The sequence below is a fragment of the Salmo salar genome, unplaced genomic scaffold (assembly GCF_965601325.2).
Source record: "Salmo salar unplaced genomic scaffold, fSalSal1 ptg000293l, whole genome shotgun sequence".
Lineage (NCBI taxonomy): Eukaryota > Metazoa > Chordata > Actinopteri > Salmoniformes > Salmonidae > Salmo > Salmo salar.
Window position 1 is genome coordinate 1,785,001 of NW_027675346.1, and position 25,000 is coordinate 1,810,000.

Consider the following 25,000-nt stretch of genomic DNA (forward strand, 5'->3'; position numbering starts at 1 on the left):
AAGCTGCTTATCTAATTGGTGAAAATGCAATGTCTGTTTATCACACTCACTTTGACTATATATGTTGTCGCAAGAGATTGTTTCTCGCTTACGGCCATACCAGCCTGGGTACGCCCGATCTCGTCTGATCTCGGAAGCTAAGCAGGGTCGGGCCTGGTTAGTACTTGGATGGGAGACCGCCTGGGAATACCAGGTGCTGTAAGCATTTTGTCCACGAGGGTGTGCTCTTGCACTATTTCATCAGCAACACTGCCTTGTATTAAGCATTTAATGATGAATTGACTAAATGTCTGTTTTATCAGACTCACTTTGACTATATATGTTGTAGCAAGAGATTGTTTCTCGCTTACGGCCATACCAGCCTGGGTACGCCCGATCTCGTCTGATCTCGGAAGCTAAGCAGGGTCGGGCCTGGTTAGTACTTGGATGGGAGACCGCCTGGGAATACCAGGTGCTGTAAGCATTTTGTCCACGAGGGTGTGCCCCTGCACTATTTCATCAGCAACACTGCCTTGTAGTAAGCATTTAATGATGAATTGACTAAATGCAGCTTCCTGCCTTTTTAATAGGATCAAATTTCCTTGTGTTTTCAATTAGCATCTGCCTTGTATTTATAAGACAAACAAGAATATTGTTGCTGAATGCAGCTTGTGTGTGCTTTGTGCTCCTTTGCCCTGTTCAAATGATGAAAGGAAATAAAGTTTGTATTTTATCCAACTACCTGTGCTAAAAAGTGATGGGAACAGTGTTTGTAATTTCTTCTACTTTTTCAGTGACACAAAGTTCAAGCTGCTTATCTAATTGGTGAAAATGCAATGTCTGTTTATCACACTCACTTTGACTATATATGTTGTAGCAAGAGATTGTTTCTCGCTTACGGCCATACCAGCCTGGGTACGCCCGATCTCGTCTGATCTCGGAAGCTAAGCAGGGTCGGGCCTGGTTAGTACTTGGATGGGAGACCGCCTGGGAATACCAGGTGCTGTAAGCATTTTGTCCACGAGGGTGTGCTCTTGCACTATTTCATCAGCAACACTGCCTTGTATTAAGCATTTAATGATGAATTGACTAAATGTCTGTTTTATCAGACTCACTTTGACTATATATGTTGTAGCAAGAGATTGTTTCTCGCTTACGGCCATACCAGCCTGGGTACGCCCGATCTCGTCTGATCTCGGAAGCTAAGCAGGGTCGGGCCTGGTTAGTACTTGGATGGGAGACCGCCTGGGAATACCAGGTGCTGTAAGCATTTTGTCCACGAGGGTGTGCCCCTGCACTATTTCATCAGCAACACTGCCTTGTAGTAAGCATTTAATGATGAATTGACTAAATGCAGCTTCCTGCCTTTTTAATAGGATCAAATTTCCTTGTGTTTTCAATTAGCATCTGCCTTGTATTTATAAGACAAACAAGAATATTGTTGCTGAATGCAGCTTGTGTGTGCTTTGTGCTCCTTTGCCCTGTTCAAATGATGAAAGGAAATAAAGTTTGTATTTTATCCAACTACCTGTGGTAAAAAGTGATGGGAACAGTGTTTGTAATTTCTTCTACTTTTTCAGTGACACAAAGTTCAAGCTGCTTATCTAATTGGTGAAAATGCAATGTCTGTTTATCACACTCACTTTGACTATATATGTTGTCGCAAGAGATTGTTTCTCGCTTACGGCCATACCAGCCTGGGTACGCCCGATCTCGTCTGATCTCGGAAGCTAGGCAGGGTCGGGCCTGGTTAGTACTTGGATGGGAGACCGCCTGGGAATACCAGGTGCTGTAAGCATTTTGTCCACGAGGGTGTGCTCTTGCACTATTTCATCAGCAACACTGCCTTGTATTAAGCATTTAATGATGAATTGACTAAATGTCTGTTTTATCAGACTCACTTTGACTATATATGTTGTAGCAAGAGATTGTTTCTCGCTTACGGCCATACCAGCCTGGGTACGCCCGATCTCGTCTGATCTCGGAAGCTAAGCAGGGTCGGGCCTGGTTAGTACTTGGATGGGAGACCGCCTGGGAATACCAGGTGCTGTAAGCATTTTGTCCACGAGGGTGTGCCCCTGCACTATTTCATCAGCAACACTGCCTTGTAGTAAGCATTTAATGATGAATTGACTAAATGCAGCTTCCTGCCTTTTTAATAGGATCAAATTTCCGTGTGTTTTCAATTAGCATCTGCCTTGTATTTATAAGACAAACAAGAATATTGTTGCTGAATGCAGCTTGTGTGTGCTTTGTGCTCCTTTGCCCTGTTCAAATGATGAAAGGAAATAAAGTTTGTATTTTATCCAACTACCTGTGGTAAAAAGTGATGGGAACAGTGTTTGTAATTTCTTCTACTTTTTCAGTGACACAAAGTTCAAGCTGCTTATCTAATTGGTGAAAATGCAATGTCTGTTTATCACACTCACTTTGACTATATATGTTGTCGCAAGAGATTGTTTCTCGCTTACGGCCATACCAGCCTGGGTACGCCCGATCTCGTCTGATCTCGGAAGCTAGGCAGGGTCGGGCCTGGTTAGTACTTGGATGGGAGACCGCCTGGGAATACCAGGTGCTGTAAGCATTTTGTCCACGAGGGTGTGCTCTTGCACTATTTCATCAGCAACACTGCCTTGTATTAAGCATTTAATGATGAATTGACTAAATGTCTGTTTTATCAGACTCACTTTGACTATATATGTTGTAGCAAGAGATTGTTTCTCGCTTACGGCCATACCAGCCTGGGTACGCCCGATCTCGTCTGATCTCGGAAGCTAAGCAGGGTCGGGCCTGGTTAGTACTTGGATGGGAGACCGCCTGGGAATACCAGGTGCTGTAAGCATTTTGTCCACGAGGGTGTGCCCCTGCACTATTTCATCAGCAACACTGCCTTGTAGTAAGCATTTAATGATGAATTGACTAAATGCAGCTTCCTGCCTTTTTAATAGGATCAAATTTCCTTGTGTTTTCAATTAGCATCTGCCTTGTATTTATAAGACAAACAAGAATATTGTTGCTGAATGCAGCTTGTGTGTGCTTTGTGCTCCTTTGCCCTGTTCAAATGATGAAAGGAAATAAAGTTTGTATTTTATCCAACTACCTGTGCTAAAAAGTGATGGGAACAGTGTTTGTAATTTCTTCTACTTTTTCAGTGACACAAAGTTCAAGCTGCTTATCTAATTGGTGAAAATGCAATGTCTGTTTATCACACTCACTTTGACTATATATGTTGTAGCAAGAGATTGTTTCTCGCTTACGGCCATACCAGCCTGGGTACGCCCGATCTCGTCTGATCTCGGAAGCTAAGCAGGGTCGGGCCTGGTTAGTACTTGGATGGGAGACCGCCTGGGAATACCAGGTGCTGTAAGCATTTTGTCCACGAGGGTGTGCTCTTGCACTATTTCATCAGCAACACTGCCTTGTATTAAGCATTTAATGATGAATTGACTAAATGTCTGTTTTATCAGACTCACTTTGACTATATATGTTGTAGCAAGAGATTGTTTCTCGCTTACGGCCATACCAGCCTGGGTACGCCCGATCTCGTCTGATCTCGGAAGCTAAGCAGGGTCGGGCCTGGTTAGTACTTGGATGGGAGACCGCCTGGGAATACCAGGTGCTGTAAGCATTTTGTCCACGAGGGTGTGCCCCTGCACTATTTCATCAGCAACACTGCCTTGTAGTAAGCATTTAATGATGAATTGACTAAATGCAGCTTCCTGCCTTTTTAATAGGATCAAATTTCCTTGTGTTTTCAATTAGCATCTGCCTTGTATTTATAAGACAAACAAGAATATTGTTGCTGAATGCAGCTTGTGTGTGCTTTGTGCTCTTTTGCCCTGTTCAAATGATGAAAGGAAATAAAGTTTGTATTTTATCCAACTACCTGTGCTAAAAAGTGATGGGAACAGTGTTTGTAATTTCTTCTACTTTTTCAGTGACACAAAGTTCAAGCTGCTTATCTAATTGGTGAAAATGCAATGTCTGTTTATCACACTCACTTTGACTATATATGTTGTAGCAAGAGATTGTTTCTCGCTTACGGCCATACCAGCCTGGGTACGCCCGATCTCGTCTGATCTCGGAAGCTAAGCAGGGTCGGGCCTGGTTAGTACTTGGATGGGAGACCGCCTGGGAATACCAGGTGCTGTAAGCATTTTGTCCACGAGGGTGTGCTCTTGCACTATTTCATCAGCAACACTGCCTTGTATTAAGCATTTAATGATGAATTGACTAAATGTCTGTTTTATCAGACTCACTTTGACTATATATGTTGTAGCAAGAGATTGTTTCTCGCTTACGGCCATACCAGCCTGGGTACGCCCGATCTCGTCTGATCTCGGAAGCTAAGCAGGGTCGGGCCTGGTTAGTACTTGGATGGGAGACCGCCTGGGAATACCAGGTGCTGTAAGCATTTTGTCCACGAGGGTGTGCTCTTGCACTATTTCATCAGCAACACTGCCTTGTATTAAGCATTTAATGATGAATTGACTAAATGTCTGTTTTATCAGACTCACTTTGACTATATATGTTGTAGCAAGAGATTGTTTCTCGCTTACGGCCATACCAGCCTGGGTACGCCCGATCTCGTCTGATCTCGGAAGCTAAGCAGGGTCGGGCCTGGTTAGTACTTGGATGGGAGACCGCCTGGGAATACCAGGTGCTGTAAGCATTTTGTCCACGAGGGTGTGCCCCTGCACTATTTCATCAGCAACACTGCCTTGTAGTAAGCATTTAATGATGAATTGACTAAATGCAGCTTCCTGCCTTTTTAATAGGATCAAATTTCCTTGTGTTTTCAATTAGCATCTGCCTTGTATTTATAAGACAAACAAGAATATTGTTGCTGAATGCAGCTTGTGTGTGCTTTGTGCTCCTTTGCCCTGTTCAAATGATGAAAGGAAATAAAGTTTGTATTTTATCCAACTACCTGTGCTAAAAAGTGATGGGAACAGTGTTTGTAATTTCTTCTACTTTTTCAGTGACACAAAGTTCAAGCTGCTTATCTAATTGGTGAAAATGCAATGTCTGTTTATCACACTCACTTTGACTATATATGTTGTAGCAAGAGATTGTTTCTCGCTTACGGCCATACCAGCCTGGGTACGCCCGATCTCGTCTGATCTCGGAAGCTAAGCAGGGTCGGGCCTGGTTAGTACTTGGATGGGAGACCGCCTGGGAATACCAGGTGCTGTAAGCATTTTGTCCACGAGGGTGTGCTCTTGCACTATTTCATCAGCAACACTGCCTTGTATTAAGCATTTAATGATGAATTGACTAAATGTCTGTTTTATCAGACTCACTTTGACTATATATGTTGTAGCAAGAGATTGTTTCTCGCTTACGGCCATACCAGCCTGGGTACGCCCGATCTCGTCTGATCTCGGAAGCTAAGCAGGGTCGGGCCTGGTTAGTACTTGGATGGGAGACCGCCTGGGAATACCAGGTGCTGTAAGCATTTTGTCCACGAGGGTGTGCTCTTGCACTATTTCATCAGCAACACTGCCTTGTATTAAGCATTTAATGATGAATTGACTAAATGTCTGTTTTATCAGACTCACTTTGACTATATATGTTGTAGCAAGAGATTGTTTCTCGCTTACGGCCATACCAGCCTGGGTACGCCCGATCTCGTCTGATCTCGGAAGCTAAGCAGGGTCGGGCCTGGTTAGTACTTGGATGGGAGACCGCCTGGGAATACCAGGTGCTGTAAGCATTTTGTCCACGAGGGTGTGCCCCTGCACTATTTCATCAGCAACACTGCCTTGTAGTAAGCATTTAATGATGAATTGACTAAATGCAGCTTCCTGCCTTTTTAATAGGATCAAATTTCCTTGTGTTTTCAATTAGCATCTGCCTTGTATTTATAAGACAAACAAGAATATTGTTGCTGAATGCAGCTTGTGTGTGCTTTGTGCTCCTTTGCCCTGTTCAAATGATGAAAGGAAATAAAGTTTGTATTTTATCCAACTACCTGTGCTAAAAAGTGATGGGAACAGTGTTTGTAATTTCTTCTACTTTTTCAGTGACACAAAGTTCAAGCTGCTTATCTAATTGGTGAAAATGCAATGTCTGTTTATCACACTCACTTTGACTATATATGTTGTAGCAAGAGATTGTTTCTCGCTTACGGCCATACCAGCCTGGGTACGCCCGATCTCGTCTGATCTCGGAAGCTAAGCAGGGTCGGGCCTGGTTAGTACTTGGATGGGAGACCGCCTGGGAATACCAGGTGCTGTAAGCATTTTGTCCACGAGGGTGTGCTCTTGCACTATTTCATCAGCAACACTGCCTTGTATTAAGCATTTAATGATGAATTGACTAAATGTCTGTTTTATCAGACTCACTTTGACTATATATGTTGTAGCAAGAGATTGTTTCTCGCTTATGGCCATACCAGCCTGGGTACGCCCGATCTCGTCTGATCTCGGAAGCTAAGCAGGGTCGGGCCTGGTTAGTACTTGGATGGGAGACCGCCTGGGAATACCAGGTGCTGTAAGCATTTTGTCCACGAGGGTGTGCCCCTGCACTATTTCATCAGCAACACTGCCTTGTAGTAAGCATTTAATGATGAATTGACTAAATGCAGCTTCCTGCCTTTTTAATAGGATCAAATTTCCTTGTGTTTTCAATTAGCATCTGCCTTGTATTTATAAGACAAACAAGAATATTGTTGCTGAATGCAGCTTGTGTGTGCTTTGTGCTCCTTTGCCCTGTTCAAATGATGAAAGGAAATAAAGTTTGTATTTTATCCAACTACCTGTGCTAAAAAGTGATGGGAACAGTGTTTGTAATTTCTTCTACTTTTTCAGTGACACAAAGTTCAAGCTGCTTATCTAATTGGTGAAAATGCAATGTCTGTTTATCACACTCACTTTGACTATATATGTTGTAGCAAGAGATTGTTTCTCGCTTACGGCCATACCAGCCTGGGTACGCCCGATCTCGTCTGATCTCGGAAGCTAAGCAGGGTCGGGCCTGGTTAGTACTTGGATGGGAGACCGCCTGGGAATACCAGGTGCTGTAAGCATTTTGTCCACGAGGGTGTGCTCTTGCACTATTTCATCAGCAACACTGCCTTGTATTAAGCATTTAATGATGAATTGACTAAATGTCTGTTTTATCAGACTCACTTTGACTATATATGTTGTAGCAAGAGATTGTTTCTCGCTTACGGCCATACCAGCCTGGGTACGCCCGATCTCGTCTGATCTCGGAAGCTAAGCAGGGTCGGGCCTGGTTAGTACTTGGATGGGAGACCGCCTGGGAATACCAGGTGCTGTAAGCATTTTGTCCACGAGGGTGTGCCCCTGCACTATTTCATCAGCAACACTGCCTTGTAGTAAGCATTTAATGATGAATTGACTAAATGCAGCTTCCTGCCTTTTTAATAGGATCAAATTTCCTTGTGTTTTCAATTAGCATCTGCCTTGTATTTATAAGACAAACAAGAATATTGTTGCTGAATGCAGCTTGTGTGTGCTTTGTGCTCTTTTGCCCTGTTCAAATGATGAAAGGAAATAAAGTTTGTATTTTATCCAACTACCTGTGCTAAAAAGTGATGGGAACAGTGTTTGTAATTTCTTCTACTTTTTCAGTGACACAAAGTTCAAGCTGCTTATCTAATTGGTGAAAATGCAATGTCTGTTTATCACACTCACTTTGACTATATATGTTGTAGCAAGAGATTGTTTCTCGCTTACGGCCATACCAGCCTGGGTACGCCCGATCTCGTCTGATCTCGGAAGCTAAGCAGGGTCGGGCCTGGTTAGTACTTGGATGGGAGACCGCCTGGGAATACCAGGTGCTGTAAGCATTTTGTCCACGAGGGTGTGCTCTTGCACTATTTCATCAGCAACACTGCCTTGTATTAAGCATTTAATGATGAATTGACTAAATGTCTGTTTTATCAGACTCACTTTGACTATATATGTTGTAGCAAGAGATTGTTTCTCGCTTACGGCCATACCAGCCTGGGTACGCCCGATCTCGTCTGATCTCGGAAGCTAAGCAGGGTCGGGCCTGGTTAGTACTTGGATGGGAGACCGCCTGGGAATACCAGGTGCTGTAAGCATTTTGTCCACGAGGGTGTGCTCTTGCACTATTTCATCAGCAACACTGCCTTGTATTAAGCATTTAATGATGAATTGACTAAATGTCTGTTTTATCAGACTCACTTTGACTATATATGTTGTAGCAAGAGATTGTTTCTCGCTTACGGCCATACCAGCCTGGGTACGCCCGATCTCGTCTGATCTCGGAAGCTAAGCAGGGTCGGGCCTGGTTAGTACTTGGATGGGAGACCGCCTGGGAATACCAGGTGCTGTAAGCATTTTGTCCACGAGGGTGTGCCCCTGCACTATTTCATCAGCAACACTGCCTTGTAGTAAGCATTTAATGATGAATTGACTAAATGCAGCTTCCTGCCTTTTTAATAGGATCAAATTTCCTTGTGTTTTCAATTAGCATCTGCCTTGTATTTATAAGACAAACAAGAATATTGTTGCTGAATGCAGCTTGTGTGTGCTTTGTGCTCCTTTGCCCTGTTCAAATGATGAAAGGAAATAAAGTTTGTATTTTATCCAACTACCTGTGCTAAAAAGTGATGGGAACAGTGTTTGTAATTTCTTCTACTTTTTCAGTGACACAAAGTTCAAGCTGCTTATCTAATTGGTGAAAATGCAATGTCTGTTTATCACACTCACTTTGACTATATATGTTGTAGCAAGAGATTGTTTCTCGCTTACGGCCATACCAGCCTGGGTACGCCCGATCTCGTCTGATCTCGGAAGCTAAGCAGGGTCGGGCCTGGTTAGTACTTGGATGGGAGACCGCCTGGGAATACCAGGTGCTGTAAGCATTTTGTCCACGAGGGTGTGCTCTTGCACTATTTCATCAGCAACACTGCCTTGTATTAAGCATTTAATGATGAATTGACTAAATGTCTGTTTTATCAGACTCACTTTGACTATATATGTTGTAGCAAGAGATTGTTTCTCGCTTACGGCCATACCAGCCTGGGTACGCCCGATCTCGTCTGATCTCGGAAGCTAAGCAGGGTCGGGCCTGGTTAGTACTTGGATGGGAGACCGCCTGGGAATACCAGGTGCTGTAAGCATTTTGTCCACGAGGGTGTGCCCCTGCACTATTTCATCAGCAACACTGCCTTGTAGTAAGCATTTAATGATGAATTGACTAAATGCAGCTTCCTGCCTTTTTAATAGGATCAAATTTCCTTGTGTTTTCAATTAGCATCTGCCTTGTATTTATAAGACAAACAAGAATATTGTTGCTGAATGCAGCTTGTGTGTGCTTTGTGCTCCTTTGCCCTGTTCAAATGATGAAAGGAAATAAAGTTTGTATTTTATCCAACTACCTGTGGTAAAAAGTGATGGGAACAGTGTTTGTAATTTCTTCTACTTTTTCAGTGACACAAAGTTCAAGCTGCTTATCTAATTGGTGAAAATGCAATGTCTGTTTATCACACTCACTTTGACTATATATGTTGTAGCAAGAGATTGTTTCTCGCTTACGGCCATACCAGCCTGGGTACGCCCGATCTCGTCTGATCTCGGAAGCTAAGCAGGGTCGGTCCTGGTTAGTACTTGGATGGGAGACCGCCTGGGAATACCAGGTGCTGTAAGCATTTTGTCCACGAGGGTGTGCTCTTGCACTATTTCATCAGCAACACTGCCTTGTATTAAGCGTTTAATGATGAATTGACTAAATGTCTGTTTTATCAGACTCACTTTGACTATATATGTTGTAGCAAGAGATTGTTTCTCGCTTACGGCCATACCAGCCTGGGTACGCCCGATCTCGTCTGATCTCGGAAGCTAAGCAGGGTCGGGCCTGGTTAGTACTTGGATGGGAGACCGCCTGGGAATACCAGGTGCTGTAAGCATTTTGTCCACGAGGGTGTGCTCTTGCACTATTTCATCAGCAACACTGCCTTGTATTAAGCATTTAATGATGAATTGACTAAATGTCTGTTTTATCAGACTCACTTTGACTATATATGTTGTAGCAAGAGATTGTTTCTCGCTTACGGCCATACCAGCCTGGGTACGCCCGATCTCGTCTGATCTCGGAAGCTAAGCAGGGTCGGGCCTGGTTAGTACTTGGATGGGAGACCGCCTGGGAATACCAGGTGCTGTAAGCATTTTGTCCACGAGGGTGTGCTCTTGCACTATTTCATCAGCAACACTGCCTTGTATTAAGCATTTAATGATGAATTGACTAAATGTCTGTTTTATCAGACTCACTTTGACTATATATGTTGTAGCAAGAGATTGTTTCTCGCTTACGGCCATACCAGCCTGGGTACGCCCGATCTCGTCTGATCTCGGAAGCTAAGCAGGGTCGGGCCTGGTTAGTACTTGGATGGGAGACCGCCTGGGAATACCAGGTGCTGTAAGCATTTTGTCCACGAGGGTGTGCCCCTGCACTATTTCATCAGCAACACTGCCTTGTAGTAAGCATTTAATGATGAATTGACTAAATGCAGCTTCCTGCCTTTTTAATAGGATCAAATTTCCGTGTGTTTTCAATTAGCATCTGCCTTGTATTTATAAGACAAACAAGAATATTGTTGCTGAATGCAGCTTGTGTGTGCTTTGTGCTCCTTTGCCCTGTTCAAATGATGAAAGGAAATAAAGTTTGTATTTTATCCAACTACCTGTGCTAAAAAGTGATGGGAACAGTGTTTGTAATTTCTTCTACTTTTTCAGTGACACAAAGTTCAAGCTGCTTATCTAATTGGTGAAAATGCAATGTCTGTTTATCACACTCACTTTGACTATATATGTTGTCGCAAGAGATTGTTTCTCGCTTACGGCCATACCAGCCTGGGTACGCCCGATCTCGTCTGATCTCGGAAGCTAGGCAGGGTCGGGCCTGGTTAGTACTTGGATGGGAGACCGCCTGGGAATACCAGGTGCTGTAAGCATTTTGTCCACGAGGGTGTGCTCTTGCACTATTTCATCAGCAACACTGCCTTGTATTAAGCATTTAATGATGAATTGACTAAATGTCTGTTTTATCAGACTCACTTTGACTATATATGTTGTAGCAAGAGATTGTTTCTCGCTTACGGCCATACCAGCCTGGGTACGCCCGATCTCGTCTGATCTCGGAAGCTAAGCAGGGTCGGGCCTGGTTAGTACTTGGATGGGAGACCGCCTGGGAATACCAGGTGCTGTAAGCATTTTGTCCACGAGGGTGTGCCCCTGCACTATTTCATCAGCAACACTGCCTTGTAGTAAGCATTTAATGATGAATTGACTAAATGCAGCTTCCTGCCTTTTTAATAGGATCAAATTTCCTTGTGTTTTCAATTAGCATCTGCCTTGTATTTATAAGACAAACAAGAATATTGTTGCTGAATGCAGCTTGTGTGTGCTTTGTGCTCCTTTGCCCTGTTCAAATGATGAAAGGAAATAAAGTTTGTATTTTATCCAACTACCTGTGCTAAAAAGTGATGGGAACAGTGTTTGTAATTTCTTCTACTTTTTCAGTGACACAAAGTTCAAGCTGCTTATCTAATTGGTGAAAATGCAATGTCTGTTTATCACACTCACTTTGACTATATATGTTGTAGCAAGAGATTGTTTCTCGCTTACGGCCATACCAGCCTGGGTACGCCCGATCTCGTCTGATCTCGGAAGCTAAGCAGGGTCGGGCCTGGTTAGTACTTGGATGGGAGACCGCCTGGGAATACCAGGTGCTGTAAGCATTTTGTCCACGAGGGTGTGCTCTTGCACTATTTCATCAGCAACACTGCCTGGAATTAAGCATTTAATGATGAATTGACTAAATGTCTGTTTTATCAGACTCACTTTGACTATATATGTTGTAGCAAGAGATTGTTTCTCGCTTACGGCCATACCAGCCTGGGTACGCCCGATCTCGTCTGATCTCGGAAGCTAAGCAGGGTCGGGCCTGGTTAGTACTTGGATGGGAGACCGCCTGGGAATACCAGGTGCTGTAAGCATTTTGTCCACGAGGGTGTGCTCTTGCACTATTTCATCAGCAACACTGCCTTGTATTAAGCATTTAATGATGAATTGACTAAATGTCTGTTTTATCAGACTCACTTTGACTATATATGTTGTAGCAAGAGATTGTTTCTCGCTTACGGCCATACCAGCCTGGGTACGCCCGATCTCGTCTGATCTCGGAAGCTAAGCAGGGTCGGGCCTGGTTAGTACTTGGATGGGAGACCGCCTGGGAATACCAGGTGCTGTAAGCATTTTGTCCACGAGGGTGTGCTCTTGCACTATTTCATCAGCAACACTGCCTTGTATTAAGCATTTAATGATGAATTGACTAAATGTCTGTTTTATCAGACTCACTTTGACTATATATGTTGTAGCAAGAGATTGTTTCTCGCTTACGGCCATACCAGCCTGGGTACGCCCGATCTCGTCTGATCTCGGAAGCTAAGCAGGGTCGGGCCTGGTTAGTACTTGGATGGGAGACCGCCTGGGAATACCAGGTGCTGTAAGCATTTTGTCCACGAGGGTGTGCCCCTGCACTATTTCATCAGCAACACTGCCTTGTAGTAAGCATTTAATGATGAATTGACTAAATGCAGCTTCCTGCCTTTTTAATAGGATCAAATTTCCTTGTGTTTTCAATTAGCATCTGCCTTGTATTTATAAGACAAACAAGAATATTGTTGCTGAATGCAGCTTGTGTGTGCTTTGTGCTCCTTTGCCCTGTTCAAATGATGAAAGGAAATAAAGTTTGTATTTTATCCAACTACCTGTGCTAAAAAGTGATGGGAACAGTGTTTGTAATTTCTTCTACTTTTTCAGTGACACAAAGTTCAAGCTGCTTATCTAATTGGTGAAAATGCAATGTCTGTTTATCACACTCACTTTGACTATATATGTTGTAGCAAGAGATTGTTTCTCGCTTACGGCCATACCAGCCTGGGTACGCCCGATCTCGTCTGATCTCGGAAGCTAAGCAGGGTCGGTCCTGGTTAGTACTTGGATGGGAGACCGCCTGGGAATACCAGGTGCTGTAAGCATTTTGTCCACGAGGGTGTGCTCTTGCACTATTTCATCAGCAACACTGCCTTGTATTAAGCATTTAATGATGAATTGACTAAATGTCTGTTTTATCAGACTCACTTTGACTATATATGTTGTAGCAAGAGATTGTTTCTCGCTTACGGCCATACCAGCCTGGGTACGCCCGATCTCGTCTGATCTCGGAAGCTAAGCAGGGTCGGGCCTGGTTAGTACTTGGATGGGAGACCGCCTGGGAATACCAGGTGCTGTAAGCATTTTGTCCACGAGGGTGTGCCCCTGCACTATTTCATCAGCAACACTGCCTTGTAGTAAGCATTTAATGATGAATTGACTAAATGCAGCTTCCTGCCTTTTTAATAGGATCAAATTTCCTTGTGTTTTCAATTAGCATCTGCCTTGTATTTATAAGACAAACAAGAATATTGTTGCTGAATGCAGCTTGTGTGTGCTTTGTGCTCCTTTGCCCTGTTCAAATGATGAAAGGAAATAAAGTTTGTATTTTATCCAACTACCTGTGCTAAAAAGTGATGGGAACAGTGTTTGTAATTTCTTCTACTTTTTCAGTGACACAAAGTTCAAGCTGCTTATCTAATTGGTGAAAATGCAATGTCTGTTTATCACACTCACTTTGACTATATATGTTGTAGCAAGAGATTGTTTCTCGCTTACGGCCATACCAGCCTGGGTACGCCCGATCTCGTCTGATCTCGGAAGCTAAGCAGGGTCGGGCCTGGTTAGTACTTGGATGGGAGACCGCCTGGGAATACCAGGTGCTGTAAGCATTTTGTCCACGAGGGTGTGCTCTTGCACTATTTCATCAGCAACACTGCCTGGAATTAAGCATTTAATGATGAATTGACTAAATGTCTGTTTTATCAGACTCACTTTGACTATATATGTTGTAGCAAGAGATTGTTTCTCGCTTACGGCCATACCAGCCTGGGTACGCCCGATCTCGTCTGATCTCGGAAGCTAAGCAGGGTCGGGCCTGGTTAGTACTTGGATGGGAGACCGCCTGGGAATACCAGGTGCTGTAAGCATTTTGTCCACGAGGGTGTGCCCCTGCACTATTTCATCAGCAACACTGCCTTGTAGTAAGCATTTAATGATGAATTGACTAAATGCAGCTTCCTGCCTTTTTAATAGGATCAAATTTCCTTGTGTTTTCAATTAGCATCTGCCTTGTATTTATAAGACAAACAAGAATATTGTTGCTGAATGCAGCTTGTGTGTGCTTTGTGCTCCTTTGCCCTGTTCAAATGATGAAAGGAAATAAAGTTTGTATTTTATCCAACTACCTGTGGTAAAAAGTGATGGGAACAGTGTTTGTAATTTCTTCTACTTTTTCAGTGACACAAAGTTCAAGCTGCTTATCTAATTGGTGAAAATGCAATGTCTGTTTATCACACTCACTTTGACTATATATGTTGTAGCAAGAGATTGTTTCTCGCTTACGGCCATACCAGCCTGGGTACGCCCGATCTCGTCTGATCTCGGAAGCTAAGCAGGGTCGGGCCTGGTTAGTACTTGGATGGGAGACCGCCTGGGAATACCAGGTGCTGTAAGCATTTTGTCCACGAGGGTGTGCTCTTGCACTATTTCATCAGCAACACTGCCTGGAATTAAGCATTTAATGATGAATTGACTAAATGTCTGTTTTATCAGACTCACTTTGACTATATATGTTGTAGCAAGAGATTGTTTCTCGCTTACGGCCATACCAGCCTGGGTACGCCCGATCTCGTCTGATCTCGGAAGCTAAGCAGGGTCGGGCCTGGTTAGTACTTGGATGGGAGACCGCCTGGGAATACCAGGTGCTGTAAGCATTTTGTCCACGAGGGTGTGCCCCTGCACTATTTCATCAGCAACACTGCCTTGTAGTAAGCATTTAATGATGAATTGACTAAATGCAGCTTCCTGCCTTTTTAATAGGATCAAATTTCCTTGTGTTTTCAATTAGCATCTGCCTTGTATTTATAAGACAAACAAGAATATTGTTGCTGAATGCAGCTTGTGTGTGCTTTGTGCTCCTTTGCCCTGTTCAAATGATGAAAGGAAATAAAGTTTGTATTTTATCCAACTACCTGTGCTAAAAAGTGATGGGAACAGTGTTTGTAATTTCTTCTACTTTTTCAGTGACACAAAGTTCAAGCTGCTTATCTAATTGGTGAAAATGCAATGTCTGTTTATCACACTCACTTTGACTATATATGTTGTAGCAAGAGATTGTTTCTCGCTTACGGCCATACCAGCCTGGGTACGCCCGATCTCGTCTGATCTCGGAAGCTAAGCAGGGTCGGGCCTGGTTAGTACTTGGATGGGAGACCGCCTGGGAATACCAGGTGCTGTAAGCATTTTGTCCACGAGGGTGTGCTCTTGCACTATTTCATCAGCAACACTGCCTTGTATTAAGCATTTAATGATGAATTGACTAAATGTCTGTTTTATCAGACTCACTTTGACTATATATGTTGTAGCAAGAGATTGTTTCTCGCTTACGGCCATACCAGCCTGGGTACGCCCGATCTCGTCTGATCTCGGAAGCTAAGCAGGGTCGGGCCTGGTTAGTACTTGGATGGGAGACCGCCTGGGAATACCAGGTGCTGTAAGCATTTTGTCCACGAGGGTGTGCCCCTGCACTATTTCATCAGCAACACTGCCTTGTAGTAAGCATTTAATGATGAATTGACTAAATGCAGCTTCCTGCCTTTTTAATAGGATCAAATTTCCTTGTGTTTTCAATTAGCATCTGCCTTGTATTTATAAGACAAACAAGAATATTGTTGCTGAATGCAGCTTGTGTGTGCTTTGTGCTCCTTTGCCCTGTTCAAATGATGAAAGGAAATAAAGTTTGTATTTTATCCAACTACCTGTGGTAAAAAGTGATGGGAACAGTGTTTGTAATTTCTTCTACTTTTTCAGTGACACAAAGTTCAAGCTGCTTATCTAATTGGTGAAAATGCAATGTCTGTTTATCACACTCACTTTGACTATATATGTTGTAGCAAGAGATTGTTTCTCGCTTACGGCCATACCAGCCTGGGTACGCCCGATCTCGTCTGATCTCGGAAGCTAAGCAGGGTCGGGCCTGGTTAGTACTTGGATGGGAGACCGCCTGGGAATACCAGGTGCTGTAAGCATTTTGTCCACGAGGGTGTGCTCTTGCACTATTTCATCAGCAACACTGCCTTGTATTAAGCATTTAATGATGAATTGACTAAATGTCTGTTTTATCAGACTCACTTTGACTATATATGTTGTAGCAAGAGATTGTTTCTCGCTTACGGCCATACCAGCCTGGGTACGCCTGATCTCGTCTGATCTCGGAAGCTAAGCAGGGTCGGGCCTGGTTAGTACTTGGATGGGAGACCGCCTGGGAATACCAGGTGCTGTAAGCATTTTGTCCACGAGGGTGTGCCCCTGCACTATTTCATCAGCAACACTGCCTTGTAGTAAGCATTTAATGATGAATTGACTAAATGCAGCTTCCTGCCTTTTTAATAGGATCAAATTTCCTTGTGTTTTCAATTAGCATCTGCCTTGTATTTATAAGACAAACAAGAATATTGTTGCTGAATGCAGCTTGTGTGTGCTTTGTGCTCCTTTGCCCTGTTCAAATGATGAAAGGAAATAAAGTTTGTATTTTATCCAACTACCTGTGCTAAAAAGTGATGGGAACAGTGTTTGTAATTTCTTCTACTTTTTCAGTGACACAAAGTTCAAGCTGCTTATCTAATTGGTGAAAATGCAATGTCTGTTTATCACACTCACTTTGACTATATATGTTGTAGCAAGAGATTGTTTCTCGCTTACGGCCATACCAGCCTGGGTACGCCCGATCTCGTCTGATCTCGGAAGCTAAGCAGGGTCGGGCCTGGTTAGTACTTGGATGGGAGACCGCCTGGGAATACCAGGTGCTGTAAGCATTTTGTCCACGAGGGTGTGCTCTTGCACTATTTCATCAGCAACACTGCCTTGTATTAAGCATTTAATGATGAATTGACTAAATGTCTGTTTTATCAGACTCACTTTGACTATATATGTTGTAGCAAGAGATTGTTTCTCGCTTACGGCCATACCAGCCTGGGTACGCCCGATCTCGTCTGATCTCGGAAGCTAAGCAGGGTCGGGCCTGGTTAGTACTTGGATGGGAGACCGCCTGGGAATACCAGGTGCTGTAAGCATTTTGTCCACGAGGGTGTGCTCTTGCACTATTTCATCAGCAACACTGCCTTGTATTAAGCATTTAATGATGAATTGACTAAATGTCTGTTTTATCAGACTCACTTTGACTATATATGTTGTAGCAAGAGATTGTTTCTCGCTTACGGCCATACCAGCCTGGGTATGCCCGATCTCGTCTGATCTCGGAAGCTAAGCAGGGTCGGGCCTGGTTAGTACTTGGATGGGAGACCGCCTGGGAATACCAGGTGCTGTAAGCATTTTGTCCACGAGGGTGTGCCCCTGCACTATTTCATCAGCAACACTGCCTTGTAGTAAGCATTTAATGATGAATTGACTAAATGCAGCTTCCTGCCTTTTTAATAGGATCAAATTTCCTTGTGTTTTCAATTAGCATCTGCCTTGTATTTATAAGACAAACAAGAATATTGTTGCTGAATGCAGCTTGTGTGTGCTTTGTGCTCCTTTGCCCTGTTCAAATGATGAAAGGAAATAAAGTTTGTATTTTATCCAACTACCTGTGCTAAAAAGTGATGGGAACAGTGTTTGTAATTTCTTCTACTTTTTCAGTGACACAAAGTTCAAGCTGCTTATCTAATTGGTGAAAATGCAATGTCTGTTTATCACACTCACTTTGACTATATATGTTGTAGCAAGAGATTGTTTCTCGCTTACGGCCATACCAGCCTGGGTACGCCCGATCTCGTCTGATCTCGGAAGCTAAGCAGGGTCGGCCCTGGTTAGTACTTGGATGGGAGACCGCCTGGGAATACCAGGTGCTGTAAGCATTTTGTCCACGAGGGTGTGCTCTTGCACTATTTCATCAGCAACACTGCCTTGTATTAAGCATTTAATGATGAATTGACTAAATGTCTGTTTTATCAGACTCACTTTGACTATATATGTTGTAGCAAGAGATTGTTTCTCGCTTACGGCCATACCAGCCTGGGTACGCCCGATCTCGTCTGATCTCGGAAGCTAAGCAGGGTCGGGCCTGGTTAGTACTTGGATGGGAGACCGCCTGGGAATACCAGGTGCTGTAAGCATTTTGTCCACGAGGGTGTGCCCCTGCACTATTTCATCAGCAACACTGCCTTGTAGTAAGCATTTAATGATGAATTGACTAAATGCAGCTTCCTGCCTTTTTAATAGGATCAAATTTCCTTGTGTTTTCAATTAGCATCTGCCTTGTATTTATAAGACAAACAAGAATATTGTTGCTGAATGCAGCTTGTGTGTGCTTTGTGCTCCTTTGCCCTGTTCAAATGATGAAAGGAAATAAAGTTTGTATTTTATCCAACTACCTGTGGTAAAAAGTGATGGGAACAGTGTTTGTAATTTCTTCTACTTTTTCAGTGACACAAAGTTCAAGCTGCTTATCTAATTGGTGAAAATGCAATGTCTGTTTATCACACTCACTTTGACTATATATGTTGTAGCAAGAGATTGTTTCTCGCTTACGGCCATACCAGCCTGGGTACGCCCGATCTCGTCTGATCTCGGAAGCTAAGCAGGGTCGGGCCTGGTTAGTACTTGGATGGGAGACCGCCTGGGAATACCAGGTGCTGTAAGCATTTTGTCCACGAGGGTGTGCTCTTGCACTATTTCATCAGCAACACTGCCTTGTATTAAGCATTTAATGATGAATTGACTAAATGTCTGTTTTATCAGACTCACTTTGACTATATATGTTGTAGCAAGAGATTGTTTCTCGCTTACGGCCATACCAGCCTGGGTACGCCCGATCTCGTCTGATCTCGGAAGCTCAGCAGGGTCGGGCCTGGTTAGTACTTGGATGGGAGACCGCCTGGGAATACCAGGTGCTGTAAGCATTTTGTCCACGAGGGTGTGCTCTTGCACTATTTCATCAGCAACACTGCCTTGTATTAAGCATTTAATGATGAATTGACTAAATGTCTGTTTTATCAGACTCACTTTGACTATATATGTTGTAGCAAGAGATTGTTTCTCGCTTACGGCCATACCAGCCTGGGTACGCCCGATCTCGTCTGATCTCGGAAGCTAAGCAGGGTCGGGCCTGGTTAGTACTTGGATGGGAGACCGCCTGGGAATACCAGGTGCTGTAAGCATTTTGTCCACGAGGGTGTGCCCCTGCACTATTTCATCAGCAACACTGCCTTGTAGTAAGCATTTAATGATGAATTGACTAAATGCAGCTTCCTGCCTTTTTAATAGGATCAAATTTCCTTGTGTTTTCAATTAGCATCTGCCTTGTATTTATAAGACAAACAAGAATATTGTTGCTGAATGCAGCTTGTGTGTGCTTTGTGCTCCTTTGCCCTGTTCAAATGATGAAAGGAAATAAAGTTTGTATTTTATCCAACTACCTGTGCTAAAAAGTGATGGGAACAGTGTTTGTAATTTCTTCTACTTTTTCAGTGACACAAAGTTCAAGCTGCTTATCTAATTGGTGAAAATGCAATGTCTGTTTATCACACTCACTTTGACTATATATGTTGTAGCAAGAGATTGTTTCTCGCTTACGGCCATACCAGCCTGGGTACGCCCGATCTCGTCTGATCTCGGAAGCTAAGCAGGGTCGGGCCTGGTTAGTACTTGGATGGGAGACCGCCTGGGAATACCAGGTGCTGTAAGCATTTTGTCCACGAGGGTGTGCTCTTGCACTATTTCATCAGCAACACTGCCTTGTATTAAGCATTTAATGATGAATTGACTAAATGTCTGTTTTATCAGACTCACTTTGACTATATATGTTGTAGCAAGAGATTGTTTCTCGCTTACGGCCATACCAGCCTGGGTACGCCCGATCTCGTCTGATCTCGGAAGCTAAGCAGGGTCGGGCCTGGTTAGTACTTGGATGGGAGACCGCCTGGGAATACCAGGTGCTGTAAGCATTTTGTCCACGAGGGTGTGCCCCTGCACTATTTCATCAGCAACACTGCCTTGTAGTAAGCATTTAATGATGAATTGACTAAATGCAGCTTCCTGCCTTTTTAATAGGATCAAATTTCCTTGTGTTTTCAATTAGCATCTGCCTTGTATTTATAAGACAAACAAGAATATTGTTGCTGAATGCAGCTTGTGTGTGCTTTGTGCTCCTTTGCCCTGTTCAAATGATGAAAGGAAATAAAGTTTGTATTTTATCCAACTACCTGTGCTAAAAAGTGATGGGAACAGTGTTTGTAATTTCTTCTACTTTTTCAGTGACACAAAGTTCAAGCTGCTTATCTAATTGGTGAAAATGCAATGTCTGTTTATCACACTCACTTTGACTATATATGTTGTAGCAAGAGATTGTATCTCGCTTACGGCCATACCAGCCTGGGTACGCCCGATCTCGTCTGATCTCGGAAGCTAAGCAGGGTCGGGCCTGGTTAGTACTTGGATGGGAGACCGCCTGGGAATACCAGGTGCTGTAAGCATTTTGTCCACGAGGGTGTGCTCTTGCACTATTTCATCAGCAACACTGCCTTGTATTAAGCATTTAATGATGAATTGACTAAATGTCTGTTTTATCAGACTCACTTTGACTATATATGTTGTAGCAAGAGATTGTTTCTCGCTTACGGCCATACCAGCCTGGGTACGCCCGATCTCGTCTGATCTCGGAAGCTAAGCAGGGTCGGGCCTGGTTAGTACTTGGATGGGAGACCGCCTGGGAATACCAGGTGCTGTAAGCATTTTGTCCACGAGGGTGTGCCCCTGCACTATTTCATCAGCAACACTGCCTTGTAGTAAGCATTTAATGATGAATTGACTAAATGCAGCTTCCTGCCTTTTTAATAGGATCAAATTTCCTTGTGTTTTCAATTAGCATCTGCCTTGTATTTATAAGACAAACAAGAATATTGTTGCTGAATGCAGCTTGTGTGTGCTTTGTGCTCCTTTGCCCTGTTCAAATGATGAAAGGAAATAAAGTTTGTATTTTATCCAACTACCTGTGCTAAAAAGTGATGGGAACAGTGTTTGTAATTTCTTCTACTTTTTCAGTGACACAAAGTTCAAGCTGCTTATCTAATTGGTGAAAATGCAATGTCTGTTTATCACCCTCACTTTTACTATATATGTTGTAGCAAGAGATTGTTTCTCGCTTACGGCCATACCAGCCTGGGTACGCCCGATCTCGTCTGATCTCGGAAGCTAAGCAGGGTCGGGCCTGGTTAGTACTTGGATGGGAGACCGCCTGGGAATACCAGGTGCTGTAAGCATTTTGTCCACGAGGGTGTGCTCTTGCACTATTTCATCAGCAACACTGCCTTGTATTAAGCATTTAATGATGAATTGACTAAATGTCTGTTTTATCAGACTCACTTTGACTATATATGTTGTAGCAAGAGATTGTTTCTCGCTTACGGCCATACCAGCCTGGGTACGCCCGATCTCGTCTGATCTCGGAAGCTAAGCAGGGTCCGGCCTGGTTAGTACTTGGATGGGAGACCGCCTGGGAATACCAGGTGCTGTAAGCACTTTGTCCACGAGGGTGTGCCCCTGCACTTTTTCATCAGCAACACTGCCTTGTAGTAAGCATTTAATGATGAATTGACTAAATGCAGCTTCCTGCCTTTTTAATAGGATCAAATTTCCTTGTGTTTTCAATTAGCATCTGCCTTGTATTTATAAGACAAACAAGAATATTGTTGCTGAATGCAGCTTGTGTGTGCTTTGTGCTCCTTTGCCCTGTTCAAATGATGAAAGGAAATAAAGTTTGTATTTTATCCAACTACCTGTGCTAAAAAGTGATGGGAACAGTGTTTGTAATTTCTTCTACTTTTTCAGTGACACAAAGTTCAAGCTGCTTATCTAATTGGTGAAAATGCAATGTCTGTTTATCACACTCACTTTGACTATATATGTTGTAGCAAGAGATTGTTTCTCGCTTACGGCCATACCAGCCTGGGTACCCCCGATCTCGTCTGATCTCGGAAGCTAAGCAGGGTCGGGCCTGGTTAGTACTTGGATGGGAGACCGCCTGGGAATACCAGGTGCTGTAAGCATTTTGTCCACGAGGGTGTGCTCTTGCACTATTTCATCAGCAACACTGCCTTGTATTAAGCATTTAATGATGAATTGACTAAATGTCTGTTTTATCAGACTCACTTTGACTATATATGTTGTAGCAAGAGATTGTTTCTCGCTTACGGCCATACCAGCCTGGGTACGCCCGATCTCGTCTGATCTCGGAAGCTAAGCAGGGTCGGGCCTGGTTAGTACTTGGATGGGAGACCGCCTGGGAATACCAGGTGCTGTAAGCATTTTGTCCACGAGGGTGTGCTCTTGCACTATTTCATCAGCAACACTGCCTTGTATTAAGCATTTAATGATGAATTGACTAAATGTCTGTTTTATCAGACTCACTTTGACTATATATGTTGTAGCAAGAGATTGTTTCTCGCTTACGGCCATACCAGCCTGGGTACGCCCGATCTCGTCTGATCTCGGAAGCTAAGCAGGGTCGGGCCTGGTTAGTACTTGGATGGGAGACCGCCTGGGAATACCAGGTGCTGTAAGCATTTTGTCCACGAGGGTGTGCCCCTGCACTATTTCATCAGCAACACTGCCTTGTAGTAAGCATTTAATGATGAATTGACTAAATGCAGCTTCCTGCCTTTTTAATAGGATCAAATTTCCTTGTGTTTTCAATTAGCATCTGCCTTGTATTTATAAGACAAACAAGAATATTGTTGCTGAATGCAGCTTGTGTGTGCTTTGTGCTCCTTTGCCCTGTTCAAATGATGAAAGGAAATAAAGTTTGTATTTTATCCAACTACCTGTGCTAAAAAGTGATGGGAACAGTGTTTGTAATTTCTTCTACTTTTTCAGTGACACAAAGTTCAAGCTGCTTATCTAATTGGTGAAAATGCAATGTCTGTTTATCACACTCACTTTGACTATATATGTTGTAGCAAGAGATTGTTTCTCGCTTACGGCCATACCAGCCTGGGTACGCCCGATCTCGTCTGATCTCGGAAGCTAAGCAGGGTCGGGCCTGGTTAGTACTTGGATGGGAGACCGCCTGGGAATACCAGGTGCTGTAAGCATTTTGTCCACGAGGGTGTGCTCTTGCACTATTTCATCAGCAACACTGCCTTGTATTAAGCATTTAATGATGAATTGACTAAATGTCTGTTTTATCAGACTCACTTTGACTATATATGTTGTAGCAAGAGATTGTTTCTCGCTTACGGCCATACCAGCCTGGGTACGCCCGATCTCGTCTGATCTCGGAAGCTAAGCAGGGTCGGGCCTGGTTAGTACTTGGATGGGAGACCGCCTGGGAATACCAGGTGCTGTAAGCATTTTGTCCACGAGGGTGTGCCCCTGCACTATTTCATCAGCAACACTGCCTTGTAGTAAGCATTTAATGATGAATTGACTAAATGCAGCTTCCTGCCTTTTTAATAGGATCAAATTTCCTTGTGTTTTCAATTAGCATCTGCCTTGTATTTATAAGACAAACAAGAATATTGTTGCTGAATGCAGCTTGTGTGTGCTTTGTGCTCCTTTGCCCTGTTCAAATGATGAAAGGAAATAAAGTTTGTATTTTATCCAACTACCTGTGCTAAAAAGTGATGGGAACAGTGTTTGTAATTTCTTCTACTTTTTCAGTGACACAAAGTTCAAGCTGCTTATCTAATTGGTGAAAATGCAATGTCTGTTTATCACACTCACTTTGACTATATATGTTGTAGCAAGAGATTGTTTCTCGCTTACGGCCATACCAGCCTGGGTACGCCCGATCTCGTCTGATCTCGGAAGCTAAGCAGGGTCGGGCCTGGTTAGTACTTGGATGGGAGACCGCCTGGGAATACCAGGTGCTGTAAGCATTTTGTCCACGAGGGTGTGCTCTTGCACTATTTCATCAGCAACACTGCCTTGTATTAAGCATTTAATGATGAATTGACTAAATGTCTGTTTTATCAGACTCACTTTGACTATATATGTTGTAGCAAGAGATTGTTTCTCGCTTACGGCCATACCAGCGTGGGTACGCCCGATCTCGTCTGATCTCGGAAGCTAAGCAGGGTCGGGCCTGGTTAGTACTTGGATGGGAGACCGCCTGGGAATACCAGGTGCTGTAAGCACTTTGTCCACGAGGGTGTGCCCCTGCACTATTTCATCAGCAACACTGCCTTGTAGTAAGCATTTAATGATGAATTGACTAAATGCAGCTTCCTGCCTTTTTAATAGGATCAAATTTCCTTGTGTTTTCAATTAGCATCTGCCTTGTATTTATAAGACAAACAAGAATATTGTTGCTGAATGCAGCTTGTGTGTGCTTTGTGCTCCTTTGCCCTGTTCAAATGATGAAAGGAAATAAAGTTTGTATTTTATCCAACTACCTGTGCTAAAAAGTGATGGGAACAGTGTTTGTAATTTCTTCTACTTTTTCAGTGACACAAAGTTCAAGCTGCTTATCTAATTGGTGAAAATGCAATGTCTGTTTATCACACTCACTTTGACTATATATGTTGTAGCAAGAGATTGTTTCTCGCTTACGGCCATACCAGCCTGGGTACCCCCGATCTCGTCTGATCTCGGAAGCTAAGCAGGGTCGGGCCTGGTTAGTACTTGGATGGGAGACCGCCTGGGAATACCAGGTGCTGTAAGCATTTTGTCCACGAGGGTGTGCTCTTGCACTATTTCATCAGCAACACTGCCTTGTATTAAGCATTTAATGATGAATTGACTAAATGTCTGTTTTATCAGACTCACTTTGACTATATATGTTGTAGCAAGAGATTGTTTCTCGCTTACGGCCATACCAGCCTGGGTACGCCCGATCTCGTCTGATCTCGGAAGCTAAGCAGGGTCGGGCC

General features: G+C 43.5%; 68 non-coding genes across 68 annotated transcripts in view; all 68 read left to right on the forward strand.

The window, feature by feature from the left end:
* The first annotated feature begins 86 nt into the window (after positions 1–86).
* Positions 87–205, forward strand: LOC145873003 (5S ribosomal RNA). The gene has a single exon (XR_014388634.1). It is a non-coding gene; the product is annotated as a 5S ribosomal RNA (ribosomal RNA).
* A 139-nt stretch (positions 206–344) lies between these two features.
* On the forward strand, positions 345–463 carry LOC145873004 (5S ribosomal RNA). Its single transcript, XR_014388635.1, has one exon. It is a non-coding gene; the product is annotated as a 5S ribosomal RNA (ribosomal RNA).
* A 409-nt stretch (positions 464–872) lies between these two features.
* Positions 873–991, forward strand: LOC145873005 (5S ribosomal RNA). The gene has a single exon (XR_014388636.1). It is a non-coding gene; the product is annotated as a 5S ribosomal RNA (ribosomal RNA).
* A 139-nt stretch (positions 992–1,130) lies between these two features.
* On the forward strand, positions 1,131–1,249 carry LOC145873006 (5S ribosomal RNA). Its single transcript, XR_014388637.1, has one exon. It is a non-coding gene; the product is annotated as a 5S ribosomal RNA (ribosomal RNA).
* Positions 1,250–1,658: 409 nt separating this feature from the next.
* On the forward strand, positions 1,659–1,777 carry LOC145868754 (5S ribosomal RNA). The gene has a single exon (XR_014384750.1). It is a non-coding gene; the product is annotated as a 5S ribosomal RNA (ribosomal RNA).
* A 139-nt stretch (positions 1,778–1,916) lies between these two features.
* Positions 1,917–2,035, forward strand: LOC145873007 (5S ribosomal RNA). The gene has a single exon (XR_014388638.1). It is a non-coding gene; the product is annotated as a 5S ribosomal RNA (ribosomal RNA).
* A 409-nt stretch (positions 2,036–2,444) lies between these two features.
* Positions 2,445–2,563, forward strand: LOC145868755 (5S ribosomal RNA). Its single transcript, XR_014384751.1, has one exon. It is a non-coding gene; the product is annotated as a 5S ribosomal RNA (ribosomal RNA).
* Positions 2,564–2,702: 139 nt separating this feature from the next.
* LOC145873008 (5S ribosomal RNA) lies at positions 2,703–2,821 on the forward strand. Its single transcript, XR_014388639.1, has one exon. It is a non-coding gene; the product is annotated as a 5S ribosomal RNA (ribosomal RNA).
* A 409-nt stretch (positions 2,822–3,230) lies between these two features.
* On the forward strand, positions 3,231–3,349 carry LOC145873009 (5S ribosomal RNA). Its single transcript, XR_014388640.1, has one exon. It is a non-coding gene; the product is annotated as a 5S ribosomal RNA (ribosomal RNA).
* Positions 3,350–3,488: 139 nt separating this feature from the next.
* LOC145873010 (5S ribosomal RNA) lies at positions 3,489–3,607 on the forward strand. The gene has a single exon (XR_014388641.1). It is a non-coding gene; the product is annotated as a 5S ribosomal RNA (ribosomal RNA).
* Positions 3,608–4,016: 409 nt separating this feature from the next.
* On the forward strand, positions 4,017–4,135 carry LOC145873011 (5S ribosomal RNA). Its single transcript, XR_014388642.1, has one exon. It is a non-coding gene; the product is annotated as a 5S ribosomal RNA (ribosomal RNA).
* Positions 4,136–4,274: 139 nt separating this feature from the next.
* Positions 4,275–4,393, forward strand: LOC145873012 (5S ribosomal RNA). Its single transcript, XR_014388643.1, has one exon. It is a non-coding gene; the product is annotated as a 5S ribosomal RNA (ribosomal RNA).
* A 139-nt stretch (positions 4,394–4,532) lies between these two features.
* LOC145873014 (5S ribosomal RNA) lies at positions 4,533–4,651 on the forward strand. Its single transcript, XR_014388645.1, has one exon. It is a non-coding gene; the product is annotated as a 5S ribosomal RNA (ribosomal RNA).
* A 409-nt stretch (positions 4,652–5,060) lies between these two features.
* LOC145873015 (5S ribosomal RNA) lies at positions 5,061–5,179 on the forward strand. The gene has a single exon (XR_014388646.1). It is a non-coding gene; the product is annotated as a 5S ribosomal RNA (ribosomal RNA).
* A 139-nt stretch (positions 5,180–5,318) lies between these two features.
* Positions 5,319–5,437, forward strand: LOC145873016 (5S ribosomal RNA). Its single transcript, XR_014388647.1, has one exon. It is a non-coding gene; the product is annotated as a 5S ribosomal RNA (ribosomal RNA).
* Positions 5,438–5,576: 139 nt separating this feature from the next.
* Positions 5,577–5,695, forward strand: LOC145873017 (5S ribosomal RNA). Its single transcript, XR_014388648.1, has one exon. It is a non-coding gene; the product is annotated as a 5S ribosomal RNA (ribosomal RNA).
* Positions 5,696–6,104: 409 nt separating this feature from the next.
* LOC145873018 (5S ribosomal RNA) lies at positions 6,105–6,223 on the forward strand. The gene has a single exon (XR_014388649.1). It is a non-coding gene; the product is annotated as a 5S ribosomal RNA (ribosomal RNA).
* A 139-nt stretch (positions 6,224–6,362) lies between these two features.
* On the forward strand, positions 6,363–6,481 carry LOC145875018 (5S ribosomal RNA). The gene has a single exon (XR_014390652.1). It is a non-coding gene; the product is annotated as a 5S ribosomal RNA (ribosomal RNA).
* A 409-nt stretch (positions 6,482–6,890) lies between these two features.
* On the forward strand, positions 6,891–7,009 carry LOC145873019 (5S ribosomal RNA). Its single transcript, XR_014388650.1, has one exon. It is a non-coding gene; the product is annotated as a 5S ribosomal RNA (ribosomal RNA).
* A 139-nt stretch (positions 7,010–7,148) lies between these two features.
* On the forward strand, positions 7,149–7,267 carry LOC145873020 (5S ribosomal RNA). Its single transcript, XR_014388651.1, has one exon. It is a non-coding gene; the product is annotated as a 5S ribosomal RNA (ribosomal RNA).
* A 409-nt stretch (positions 7,268–7,676) lies between these two features.
* Positions 7,677–7,795, forward strand: LOC145873021 (5S ribosomal RNA). The gene has a single exon (XR_014388652.1). It is a non-coding gene; the product is annotated as a 5S ribosomal RNA (ribosomal RNA).
* Positions 7,796–7,934: 139 nt separating this feature from the next.
* Positions 7,935–8,053, forward strand: LOC145873022 (5S ribosomal RNA). Its single transcript, XR_014388653.1, has one exon. It is a non-coding gene; the product is annotated as a 5S ribosomal RNA (ribosomal RNA).
* A 139-nt stretch (positions 8,054–8,192) lies between these two features.
* Positions 8,193–8,311, forward strand: LOC145873023 (5S ribosomal RNA). Its single transcript, XR_014388654.1, has one exon. It is a non-coding gene; the product is annotated as a 5S ribosomal RNA (ribosomal RNA).
* A 409-nt stretch (positions 8,312–8,720) lies between these two features.
* Positions 8,721–8,839, forward strand: LOC145873025 (5S ribosomal RNA). Its single transcript, XR_014388656.1, has one exon. It is a non-coding gene; the product is annotated as a 5S ribosomal RNA (ribosomal RNA).
* Positions 8,840–8,978: 139 nt separating this feature from the next.
* Positions 8,979–9,097, forward strand: LOC145873026 (5S ribosomal RNA). The gene has a single exon (XR_014388657.1). It is a non-coding gene; the product is annotated as a 5S ribosomal RNA (ribosomal RNA).
* A 409-nt stretch (positions 9,098–9,506) lies between these two features.
* On the forward strand, positions 9,507–9,625 carry LOC145868026 (5S ribosomal RNA). The gene has a single exon (XR_014384019.1). It is a non-coding gene; the product is annotated as a 5S ribosomal RNA (ribosomal RNA).
* A 139-nt stretch (positions 9,626–9,764) lies between these two features.
* Positions 9,765–9,883, forward strand: LOC145873027 (5S ribosomal RNA). Its single transcript, XR_014388658.1, has one exon. It is a non-coding gene; the product is annotated as a 5S ribosomal RNA (ribosomal RNA).
* A 139-nt stretch (positions 9,884–10,022) lies between these two features.
* Positions 10,023–10,141, forward strand: LOC145873028 (5S ribosomal RNA). The gene has a single exon (XR_014388659.1). It is a non-coding gene; the product is annotated as a 5S ribosomal RNA (ribosomal RNA).
* Positions 10,142–10,280: 139 nt separating this feature from the next.
* On the forward strand, positions 10,281–10,399 carry LOC145873029 (5S ribosomal RNA). Its single transcript, XR_014388660.1, has one exon. It is a non-coding gene; the product is annotated as a 5S ribosomal RNA (ribosomal RNA).
* Positions 10,400–10,808: 409 nt separating this feature from the next.
* Positions 10,809–10,927, forward strand: LOC145868757 (5S ribosomal RNA). Its single transcript, XR_014384753.1, has one exon. It is a non-coding gene; the product is annotated as a 5S ribosomal RNA (ribosomal RNA).
* A 139-nt stretch (positions 10,928–11,066) lies between these two features.
* LOC145873030 (5S ribosomal RNA) lies at positions 11,067–11,185 on the forward strand. The gene has a single exon (XR_014388661.1). It is a non-coding gene; the product is annotated as a 5S ribosomal RNA (ribosomal RNA).
* Positions 11,186–11,594: 409 nt separating this feature from the next.
* LOC145873031 (5S ribosomal RNA) lies at positions 11,595–11,713 on the forward strand. The gene has a single exon (XR_014388662.1). It is a non-coding gene; the product is annotated as a 5S ribosomal RNA (ribosomal RNA).
* A 139-nt stretch (positions 11,714–11,852) lies between these two features.
* On the forward strand, positions 11,853–11,971 carry LOC145873032 (5S ribosomal RNA). Its single transcript, XR_014388663.1, has one exon. It is a non-coding gene; the product is annotated as a 5S ribosomal RNA (ribosomal RNA).
* A 139-nt stretch (positions 11,972–12,110) lies between these two features.
* On the forward strand, positions 12,111–12,229 carry LOC145873033 (5S ribosomal RNA). Its single transcript, XR_014388664.1, has one exon. It is a non-coding gene; the product is annotated as a 5S ribosomal RNA (ribosomal RNA).
* A 139-nt stretch (positions 12,230–12,368) lies between these two features.
* On the forward strand, positions 12,369–12,487 carry LOC145873034 (5S ribosomal RNA). Its single transcript, XR_014388665.1, has one exon. It is a non-coding gene; the product is annotated as a 5S ribosomal RNA (ribosomal RNA).
* Positions 12,488–12,896: 409 nt separating this feature from the next.
* Positions 12,897–13,015, forward strand: LOC145868028 (5S ribosomal RNA). Its single transcript, XR_014384021.1, has one exon. It is a non-coding gene; the product is annotated as a 5S ribosomal RNA (ribosomal RNA).
* Positions 13,016–13,154: 139 nt separating this feature from the next.
* Positions 13,155–13,273, forward strand: LOC145873036 (5S ribosomal RNA). The gene has a single exon (XR_014388667.1). It is a non-coding gene; the product is annotated as a 5S ribosomal RNA (ribosomal RNA).
* A 409-nt stretch (positions 13,274–13,682) lies between these two features.
* Positions 13,683–13,801, forward strand: LOC145873037 (5S ribosomal RNA). The gene has a single exon (XR_014388668.1). It is a non-coding gene; the product is annotated as a 5S ribosomal RNA (ribosomal RNA).
* A 139-nt stretch (positions 13,802–13,940) lies between these two features.
* On the forward strand, positions 13,941–14,059 carry LOC145873038 (5S ribosomal RNA). The gene has a single exon (XR_014388669.1). It is a non-coding gene; the product is annotated as a 5S ribosomal RNA (ribosomal RNA).
* A 409-nt stretch (positions 14,060–14,468) lies between these two features.
* On the forward strand, positions 14,469–14,587 carry LOC145873039 (5S ribosomal RNA). The gene has a single exon (XR_014388670.1). It is a non-coding gene; the product is annotated as a 5S ribosomal RNA (ribosomal RNA).
* Positions 14,588–14,726: 139 nt separating this feature from the next.
* LOC145873040 (5S ribosomal RNA) lies at positions 14,727–14,845 on the forward strand. Its single transcript, XR_014388671.1, has one exon. It is a non-coding gene; the product is annotated as a 5S ribosomal RNA (ribosomal RNA).
* Positions 14,846–15,254: 409 nt separating this feature from the next.
* On the forward strand, positions 15,255–15,373 carry LOC145873042 (5S ribosomal RNA). Its single transcript, XR_014388673.1, has one exon. It is a non-coding gene; the product is annotated as a 5S ribosomal RNA (ribosomal RNA).
* A 139-nt stretch (positions 15,374–15,512) lies between these two features.
* LOC145873043 (5S ribosomal RNA) lies at positions 15,513–15,631 on the forward strand. Its single transcript, XR_014388674.1, has one exon. It is a non-coding gene; the product is annotated as a 5S ribosomal RNA (ribosomal RNA).
* A 409-nt stretch (positions 15,632–16,040) lies between these two features.
* LOC145873044 (5S ribosomal RNA) lies at positions 16,041–16,159 on the forward strand. The gene has a single exon (XR_014388675.1). It is a non-coding gene; the product is annotated as a 5S ribosomal RNA (ribosomal RNA).
* Positions 16,160–16,298: 139 nt separating this feature from the next.
* On the forward strand, positions 16,299–16,417 carry LOC145875542 (5S ribosomal RNA). Its single transcript, XR_014391179.1, has one exon. It is a non-coding gene; the product is annotated as a 5S ribosomal RNA (ribosomal RNA).
* A 409-nt stretch (positions 16,418–16,826) lies between these two features.
* On the forward strand, positions 16,827–16,945 carry LOC145873045 (5S ribosomal RNA). Its single transcript, XR_014388676.1, has one exon. It is a non-coding gene; the product is annotated as a 5S ribosomal RNA (ribosomal RNA).
* Positions 16,946–17,084: 139 nt separating this feature from the next.
* LOC145873046 (5S ribosomal RNA) lies at positions 17,085–17,203 on the forward strand. Its single transcript, XR_014388677.1, has one exon. It is a non-coding gene; the product is annotated as a 5S ribosomal RNA (ribosomal RNA).
* Positions 17,204–17,342: 139 nt separating this feature from the next.
* On the forward strand, positions 17,343–17,461 carry LOC145875344 (5S ribosomal RNA). Its single transcript, XR_014390980.1, has one exon. It is a non-coding gene; the product is annotated as a 5S ribosomal RNA (ribosomal RNA).
* Positions 17,462–17,870: 409 nt separating this feature from the next.
* LOC145868543 (5S ribosomal RNA) lies at positions 17,871–17,989 on the forward strand. The gene has a single exon (XR_014384539.1). It is a non-coding gene; the product is annotated as a 5S ribosomal RNA (ribosomal RNA).
* A 139-nt stretch (positions 17,990–18,128) lies between these two features.
* LOC145873048 (5S ribosomal RNA) lies at positions 18,129–18,247 on the forward strand. Its single transcript, XR_014388679.1, has one exon. It is a non-coding gene; the product is annotated as a 5S ribosomal RNA (ribosomal RNA).
* Positions 18,248–18,656: 409 nt separating this feature from the next.
* On the forward strand, positions 18,657–18,775 carry LOC145873049 (5S ribosomal RNA). Its single transcript, XR_014388680.1, has one exon. It is a non-coding gene; the product is annotated as a 5S ribosomal RNA (ribosomal RNA).
* A 139-nt stretch (positions 18,776–18,914) lies between these two features.
* LOC145868665 (5S ribosomal RNA) lies at positions 18,915–19,033 on the forward strand. Its single transcript, XR_014384661.1, has one exon. It is a non-coding gene; the product is annotated as a 5S ribosomal RNA (ribosomal RNA).
* Positions 19,034–19,172: 139 nt separating this feature from the next.
* On the forward strand, positions 19,173–19,291 carry LOC145873050 (5S ribosomal RNA). Its single transcript, XR_014388681.1, has one exon. It is a non-coding gene; the product is annotated as a 5S ribosomal RNA (ribosomal RNA).
* Positions 19,292–19,700: 409 nt separating this feature from the next.
* On the forward strand, positions 19,701–19,819 carry LOC145873051 (5S ribosomal RNA). Its single transcript, XR_014388682.1, has one exon. It is a non-coding gene; the product is annotated as a 5S ribosomal RNA (ribosomal RNA).
* Positions 19,820–19,958: 139 nt separating this feature from the next.
* On the forward strand, positions 19,959–20,077 carry LOC145873052 (5S ribosomal RNA). Its single transcript, XR_014388683.1, has one exon. It is a non-coding gene; the product is annotated as a 5S ribosomal RNA (ribosomal RNA).
* Positions 20,078–20,486: 409 nt separating this feature from the next.
* On the forward strand, positions 20,487–20,605 carry LOC145873053 (5S ribosomal RNA). Its single transcript, XR_014388684.1, has one exon. It is a non-coding gene; the product is annotated as a 5S ribosomal RNA (ribosomal RNA).
* A 139-nt stretch (positions 20,606–20,744) lies between these two features.
* Positions 20,745–20,863, forward strand: LOC145873054 (5S ribosomal RNA). Its single transcript, XR_014388685.1, has one exon. It is a non-coding gene; the product is annotated as a 5S ribosomal RNA (ribosomal RNA).
* Positions 20,864–21,272: 409 nt separating this feature from the next.
* LOC145873055 (5S ribosomal RNA) lies at positions 21,273–21,391 on the forward strand. The gene has a single exon (XR_014388686.1). It is a non-coding gene; the product is annotated as a 5S ribosomal RNA (ribosomal RNA).
* Positions 21,392–21,530: 139 nt separating this feature from the next.
* On the forward strand, positions 21,531–21,649 carry LOC145869401 (5S ribosomal RNA). The gene has a single exon (XR_014385397.1). It is a non-coding gene; the product is annotated as a 5S ribosomal RNA (ribosomal RNA).
* A 409-nt stretch (positions 21,650–22,058) lies between these two features.
* LOC145874920 (5S ribosomal RNA) lies at positions 22,059–22,177 on the forward strand. The gene has a single exon (XR_014390554.1). It is a non-coding gene; the product is annotated as a 5S ribosomal RNA (ribosomal RNA).
* Positions 22,178–22,316: 139 nt separating this feature from the next.
* On the forward strand, positions 22,317–22,435 carry LOC145873056 (5S ribosomal RNA). The gene has a single exon (XR_014388687.1). It is a non-coding gene; the product is annotated as a 5S ribosomal RNA (ribosomal RNA).
* Positions 22,436–22,574: 139 nt separating this feature from the next.
* On the forward strand, positions 22,575–22,693 carry LOC145873057 (5S ribosomal RNA). The gene has a single exon (XR_014388688.1). It is a non-coding gene; the product is annotated as a 5S ribosomal RNA (ribosomal RNA).
* Positions 22,694–23,102: 409 nt separating this feature from the next.
* Positions 23,103–23,221, forward strand: LOC145873059 (5S ribosomal RNA). The gene has a single exon (XR_014388690.1). It is a non-coding gene; the product is annotated as a 5S ribosomal RNA (ribosomal RNA).
* A 139-nt stretch (positions 23,222–23,360) lies between these two features.
* LOC145873060 (5S ribosomal RNA) lies at positions 23,361–23,479 on the forward strand. Its single transcript, XR_014388691.1, has one exon. It is a non-coding gene; the product is annotated as a 5S ribosomal RNA (ribosomal RNA).
* A 409-nt stretch (positions 23,480–23,888) lies between these two features.
* LOC145873061 (5S ribosomal RNA) lies at positions 23,889–24,007 on the forward strand. Its single transcript, XR_014388692.1, has one exon. It is a non-coding gene; the product is annotated as a 5S ribosomal RNA (ribosomal RNA).
* Positions 24,008–24,146: 139 nt separating this feature from the next.
* LOC145868329 (5S ribosomal RNA) lies at positions 24,147–24,265 on the forward strand. Its single transcript, XR_014384325.1, has one exon. It is a non-coding gene; the product is annotated as a 5S ribosomal RNA (ribosomal RNA).
* A 409-nt stretch (positions 24,266–24,674) lies between these two features.
* Positions 24,675–24,793, forward strand: LOC145874921 (5S ribosomal RNA). Its single transcript, XR_014390555.1, has one exon. It is a non-coding gene; the product is annotated as a 5S ribosomal RNA (ribosomal RNA).
* Positions 24,794–24,932: 139 nt separating this feature from the next.
* Positions 24,933–25,000, forward strand: part of LOC145873062 (5S ribosomal RNA) — a 119-nt gene continuing 51 nt past the window's right edge. The window contains exon 1 of the ribosomal RNA XR_014388693.1: positions 24,933–25,000. This exon is cut by the window's right edge and continues 51 nt beyond it. This is a non-coding gene — a ribosomal RNA (5S ribosomal RNA).